Consider the following 7,642-nt stretch of genomic DNA (forward strand, 5'->3'; position numbering starts at 1 on the left):
CCTTCATGCTGTTACCACATACCAGTATATCGCAAATATATTTCTCAGGCAAGCTGCCATATCAAATTCTTTCTCTTGTGGGTGGTCCTTGAGAACAGTAGAGCCCTGTCTGTGTTACCAGTCTTGATAACAGACTGTTTACAACATTAGGATTCAATAGTTTAGATTTTTTTTTTCTCCCTGCTGTAAATTGCTTGTCTAGACAGATTTGGTGCCCCAGTCTTTGTGAAAGTGAGGCTTTGACTCAGTTACTGATGTAATCCACTGATTGAGTACATAATATTGTTAAAAGCAATCTTCCACTGCATACTTCCCATTTTCCTTAATCTAGTAGTGTCACCGACTGACTAACTAATTTTTTTTTCTTTAGTGATTGTCTCCTTTACCTGAACATAGGAATAGTTCAGTAACTGAAATCCATATGAGTGAAAGATTTACTTTTCACATCTCAGAACTGTAAGTTGTTTTAGCTTGGAACCTTTTTATGCAACAAGCAGTGATTCTGGGGGAAAAAAAAAAAGAAAAAAGAAAAAAGAAAAAAAAGAAAAAAAAAGGGTCAAAATTAAGAAATGTAACCTACAATTCAATACTGGCCTAGACATTCAAAACCTTTAGCGAATGCTTGCACTGTGATACTTAAAAGAGCCTGAAGTTCAAAAAAATCTGATTTTCTGCAAACTGGAGCCCTTATTGAACTCCAACTTCGAGGGAACCCAAGCCACTAACACTTTTGCATCACACTTCAATGACCACACACACGCATACACACAGTTGCTAAGCCGGGGAATGCACTCAGCACAAGCGTATGAAGGAAAGAAAATGAGATTCTTAAAATGTGTTGCTTTATGCACTATGCAGTACTTTCATACCCTATTTGCTTCTTTCCAGAGGTCCAGTGCTTTTCTTTCCAGCTTCCTTCCTCTCACTGATCACTCAGGAAAATAGTGGAGGTTTAGTTCCCTGCAGTAAAATCCCCAAATAAACCCTTTTTGGAAACTATGGGTACAACACAATCCTGGAGGGCCTGCCACCCAATGCCCTTCACTTAACACTTTTGCACCACCATCAGTTGGGTGGTTGTCTCAGGTCCCCAAACAAAATTGCAGTTCCTCGATCTCCCTGGCACCTGGCCTGTGAGGAAGGTGGCCACAGCTGAAAGTCTTGTGCCACAAAGGCACCAGAGCTGATGAGAACTGTAACTGATGGTGGCCTTCCCTGCTGCCTGCCTCCATGCGAAAAGGGTCTGCAGGCAAAATCTGAGGTTTTTTTCCCCCCCTGGTTGGGGCGAAAATTGGCATACGGTGTGTGTAGATGGCTACTGAAGCAATCACAAGAAGCACGGGCCTCACTAGATGGAGCTCTTCTTCCAGCTGAAGGGAACATTAAATGTCTAGGACACCATGTGTCCTGTCACTTGGGACCGGTACTGTTCAGTATCTTCATGGATGACATAGACAATGGGATTGAGTGGACTCTCAGCAAATTTGTGGATGACACCAAGGTGAGTGAGTCCCTGGGTGAGGCTGAGTGAGCAGCTGTGTGGTACTTGGTTGCTGACTGAGGTTAAACCACGACAGTTACATATAAGCCAGCAGTGTGCACTTGAGGCCCAGAAAGGCAACTGCATCTTGGGCTGCATCTAAAGAAGCATGGCCTGTCACAACAGGCCCTACTGGGGAGTTTCTCCCAGTCTTTCCTGTAGGCCCCCTTTAGATACCGGAAGACAGCTATAAGGTCTCCCTGGAGCCTCCTCTTCTCCAGGCTGAACAGCCTCAACTCTCTCAGGCTGTCCTCATAGGAGAGGTGCTCCAGCCCTTTGATCATCTTTGTGGCCCTCCTCTGGACCTTCTCCAACTGGTCCATGTCCTTCTTATGTTGGGGCCTCCAGAACTAGACACAGTACTCCAGGGTGAGGTCTCACCAGAGCAGAGTAGAGGGGCAGAATCACCTCCCTCGACCTGCTGGCCACGCTTCTGTTGATGCAGCTCAAGATGCAGTTGGCTTTCCAGGCTGCAAGGGTGCATTGCCCGCTCATGTTGAGCTTCTCATCCACCAGCACTCCCAAGTTCTTCTCCTCAGGGCTGCTCTCGATCCATTCTCTGCCCAGCCTGTATTTGTGCCTGGGGTTGCCACAACCCAGGTGCAGGACCTTGCACTTGGCCTGGTTGAACTTCATCAAGTTGGCACGGGCCCACCTCTTCAGCCTGTCAAGGTCCCTCTGGATGGCATCCCTTCCCTCCAGCATGTCTACAGCACCACACAGCTTGATGTCGTCAGCAAACTTGCGGAGGGTGCACTCTATCCCACTGTCCATGTCACCAACAAAGATGTTGAACAGGGCTGGGCCCAACACGGACTCCTGAGGGATGCCACTCATGACCGGTCTCCACTTGGACATCGAGCCGTTGACCACCACTCTCTGAGTGCAGCCATCCAGTCTGTTTCCTGTCCACTGAGTGGTCCATCCGTCAAACCCATGCCTCTTCAGGTTAGAGAGAAGGATGTAGTGCGGGACAGTGTCAAATGCCTTGTACAAGTCCAGGTAGATGATGTCCGTTGCTTGTCCCTTGTCCACCTATAAGTGCATGTAAGCACAGCAGGCTTTGGCGTTAGGTGGTTAGCCATTATTTTGGTTAATTAATTTGATGATGATATTCAACTTTCCCAGTCCTGTGGCTACTTGATGGACCAGGCATGTGCCTGGGGCTGACAAGAGGTGGATGGTGTTTGTCCAGAGGTGATCCTCCTTCCTCTCAGTGGCTTGGGCAGGTGGTTTGCCTCTCAACACCTCTCCTTCCCGCTCTGTCAAACAGAGGTAACACGGAGTCCTTCCACAAAGTCCATAGAGACCCACCACTCCAGTGTGCAGGTGTTTTTATTGTTGTTAGCAATGTTTTATCACGAAACAGGAAATCCCATACAATGGGTGCTGGGGGGAAGGAGAAGACCCAACCTCCTGGTTTGCTTCTCCACCTTTTCCCCAAGCAGGGAATGCTGGGAAAATCTCTGCCATTTTCCCCCTCTGTTTCTTTTTCCCCATCAACCAGGCAGATGATACTTTTGAGCTGTTTGTTTGGCACTCAGAGGAGACACATGGTCTATGAAACAAAGCTGAAGGCACAATCGTGTCCCCTCCAGGCTTACCTATGTCTGTCGGATGGCTGATCCATCCAATGACTTCTCTAAAGAGCCAAAGGAAGAGAAATCTCTCTCTGCAGCCTTATGTTAATACATGGTCAGGAAGGGCACCGTGAAGATTGCAAGTCATCAAGATCCCAGCTTAATATTGTGCAAGTAACGTGAAAAGGTCGAAACACAGCTACTTTAACAGAGTGACCACACCAGAGCAGTGAGTAACATGATCCTTCTTTTCCTTGAGAGAAACAAATCTCTGCTGGGCTGAGTGCTCAGCTTCAGTAACAGCCTGCAAGACTCATGAGGCATGCTCAACCATAAACAAACATGAGACAAGAAATATGGAAATGTCACTTCTCATAGATTACAGGACTTGTAAAACAAGCCTCCATTACTCACTAGCCTCTGCCTGTGCCAATGCTACTTCTGTGTTACTGGGGTCCCTGCATGTCAGATAAGTGAGTATTTGTCTCCAGTGGCAAACATACTGATCTTTTTTCATTGTGGGGAGGTGAAAGGGTGTTCTCTAACCTGAGTTAGGTAGCTCGTGTGAAAATCAGAGACAAAACAAGGGACTATGTAGCTATATTGTGTGGTATCATGACAAGCTGCAGGCAAGGGAGTCCTCCGGGTTTGCTGCTGCTGCCACTGGATCCCCTAAGTGACCCCCACTGACCTGAGCAGATCAGGAGCGGTCACTGCTCCGTAGGAATTGCTTCACCCTCTGAGCCTACTCACACATGTAAACCAAACATGCAGGGAGCTGCCTGTGGGCAAGGCCTCAGTATGTGTTTGCAGTGAAGGAGCAAGGGAAGGAGACGTGTAGCATTTCGTGCTGTATCTGAGAACGTACTGCTTGAAAATACGCATCCGTGGAGAAATAAGTGCTTATGCCAATGGCAAACACAAACTCTGCATTCCACACTCAGGCCTCCTATTGAATGTTAATTCCCCCAGGGATGTCATTTTTTGGCTTACATGTAATATTTATCATATATTATATTCCATACTTACTTGTTTTGCAGCTGCACAAATATCACACTTAGAAGACTATAGTTTAATCACTTGAAAACACAGTCTTTATGGAACAAACCATTCCTATCTGTTGCTTTTCAAACCAACAACGCTGAAATGTCCAGCACAGATGTCTCATTTTCACTTCCAGATGTTTTCAATATTGGGTGGCAATATTCAGTAGCAGTTTTGTTAGAAGAATTATTTTATATTAAGATATGAAATACAAGAGGCCATAGAGAAATATAGAAGCCATTTAATTAAAAAGGTTATGAGATGTGATGGACATCTAGTACAAGAGGAGTTTTTAAAAATCCTCTACAGTCATAGAAAGAATGACTTTCTGTTCAAAGAACAGGATGACATCTTTTGAAAATGTCATCTTTTTGAAAAAACTAAGATAAATTAATCAGAAAACATTTTGAAATACTGAACTGATTTCATACTCTAAGAATCAGTGATACTTTTACTCGTGAACCACTTTTACTCCTGAAACACAGAATTGATTTAAAAAAAAACTTTATCCACTGCTTTTATCTCTGGTGATTATTAAGAGTACCAAAAAAAATATCTCGCTCACTCCTTCCTTAAAGAAACAGCAATCTGTCTTGAAATATACACTTCCACCTGCTCAAAGTGGAAGTTAAATCTTCCACTTGTAGACTGTTAAAACTACTAGGCACTTCTAGGGACTGGAGGTGATATTTATTAAGCTTTATTCCCTGTAGATATTTTTCGAGCTGTTTTGTCTCGAGACAATCCTGGAGAAAGGTTTCACACAGGGGTGATCTCCCAAGCGCACGTGGATGCTGTGAGATTGCAGCGCTCCCACATCTCAACACTTTTTGTACGGTCCTTCAGCAGCATGGTTCAGATATTCTTTTTATTCACAGATAGGATTTAATTTTCAGCATAGTCAAAAGACTCATTTAAAATCCCATCTCAAGAGAGAAATGATAATGTTGACAATTATATAATTGTATTGAGATCCACGTTTGTCTTTTCCTGAAAGCGCCAAATTCTAGAATCATGCCATTATGTAGGAGCTGGAGCTTATCCTCTTAAACATATACAAAATATGTGTTTGTGGGTTTGTTTGGGAGTGAGTGCATGTAAAAAAGCATTGAAAATGTGAATTTCAAAGGTTAAAAAAAAATCTAAACCAGAAATATAAAATACTTACAGTATAGTAAAATTTCACCATTTTAGGTGTGAGGCAAGCCTTTTTAGCAATACTGATCTCTAAGTGGTCTACATTTCCATTCCCAGTTCTGACATGAAAGAATGTAAGTGTATCAGCAGCATCATTAAATTCAATGGAAGGACTTGGGAACTTGTGTGAATAAGGTAGGTTTTTATGACTGTTAGCAGACCTGCATCAAATCTAGTTTTACTATGGGAAAGATACAGATCATCTTATGTCTCACAATTTTCATTATTTCAGTTCAGAGATCTCAGTGCAATCCTTAGTTGCTCTTTTTGAGAATTACAACACCACATACAGGAGGCAAGTGCAGAAAGTTGGCACCCTGTGGTGCTGTATTATAAGCCTGTGTGCTGTTGCCTGTGTATGTCACTAGCTAGAATGCAGTAGACAGGAGTTTCTGGAGCCAGTAGGATACATTTTGTGATTCCTCTCCATCCTGTGTGGCAAAGATGACAGAGACTCTTCCTAACATTTGGCCAAAATCCACCAACATGTACTTACTTTTATTAACAATATCTTTGTTATCTTAGTACAGTTTACAAAAAAAAAGAAGCTTTTGGAATGCAGAAGTAAAATAAAACCGCAAAGTGAGAAAATGCATTAAAATTCCTGCTTTTTAGCAAACAGAAGTACATCTGAATAAATAGACTAGACTAGACTAGCTCAGTTGGAAGTGATCTACAATGATCATCTAGTCCAACTGACTGACCACTCCAGGGCTGACCAAAAGTTAAAGCCTGTTATTACGAGGCACTGTCCAAATGTCTTTTTAAAGCCCTGACAGACATGGGTCATCCACCACCTCTCTCAGAAGCCTGTTTCAGTGTTTGACAACCCTCTTGGTAAATAAATGATTCCTAATGTCAAGTCTGAATCTCCCTTGACACAGCTTTGAACCATTCCCACACATCCTATCACTGGATCCCAGGGAGAAGAGATCAGCCAGGGAGAAGAGATCAGCCAGGGAGAAGAGATCAGCCAGGGAGAAGAGGTCAGCACCTCCCTCTCCACTTCCCCTCCTTAGGAAGCCATACAGAGCAAGAAGTTCACCCCTCAGCCTCCTTCTCCTCAGCTGCTCCTCACAGGACATCCCTTCCAGCCCTTTTACTAACTTCATTGCCCTCCTCTGGACACATTCAAGGACCTGAACATCCTTCTTACATTGTGAGGCCCAGAACTGCATACAGCACTCAGGGTCACACTGCACCAGTGCTAAAACCAGCAGGATGATCACTTCTTGTGACCAGCTGATTATGCTGTGTTTGAAGCACCCCAGCATGTGGTTTGCCCTCCTGGCTGCCAGGGCACACTGCTGAGTCCTATTGAGCCTGCTGTCAACCAGAACCCCCAGACCCCTTGCTGCAGAGCTGCTCTCCAGTCACTCCTCTCCCAATCTATAGTTGTGTCCAGTGTTACTCCGTCTCAGATGCAGAGTCCAGCATTTCAGTTTTTTAAATTTCCTCCCATTAATCATTGGAGCCCAATGCACTAATCTATCCAGATCCCTCTGCAAAGCCTCTTGTCCCTCAAGAGAGTCAACAGCACCTGCACCTCCCAGCTTGGTATTGTCAGCAAACTTGCTAACAATGCATTAAACTGCTGCATCCAGATCATGGATAAACATGTTGAACAGAACTGGCCCTCGAATTCAGCCCTGAGGAACACTGCTAGTGACTGTCCAGCAGCCAGATGTAGTCCCATTCACAACAACCATTTGAGCCCTGCCATTCAACCAGTTCTTCACCCAGCACACTCATCTCATAGTTGGACAACCTACCCAGAAAGATGCTGTGAGGGACAGTATCAAAACCCTTACCAAAATCCAGAAAATCTACATCCACCACCGTTGCTTCATCAACTACGTGGATGATCTTTTCATAGAAGGATATTAAACTAGTTAAACAGGATTTTCCCTTTGTGAACCTATGTTGACTGTTGCTAACAATTGCATTGTCCTTGAGATGCCTTTTGATAGCACCTAGTATGATCTTCATAGATATCTAGACTCAAAAAGTTTGCCTTCTGGATTCATCCAGGAATGCAGAATTACTGCTTATCTTTTGCTTATGCTCCTTGCCTTCTCCAGCCTGTATCAGATATTGCAGAGGATGAAGTCATTCACAGGCTCTGGACAGAAATAGATTTTTTATGGTTGCAGACTTCCAAAGGTCCAGTGTGTACTTTACACTCTGAAAGCTTTATTTTTTCCTTCTTGCAAATTTCCTTGACTTTTCAGAAGAAACCAAAGACACAAAACACCCAGTGAAAGCATCAAATTCAATGTGA

Source organism: Chlamydotis macqueenii, chromosome Z (genome assembly GCF_036417535.1).
Source record: "Chlamydotis macqueenii isolate bChlMac1 chromosome Z, bChlMac1.mat, whole genome shotgun sequence".
Classification (NCBI taxonomy): domain Eukaryota; kingdom Metazoa; phylum Chordata; class Aves; order Otidiformes; family Otididae; genus Chlamydotis; species Chlamydotis macqueenii.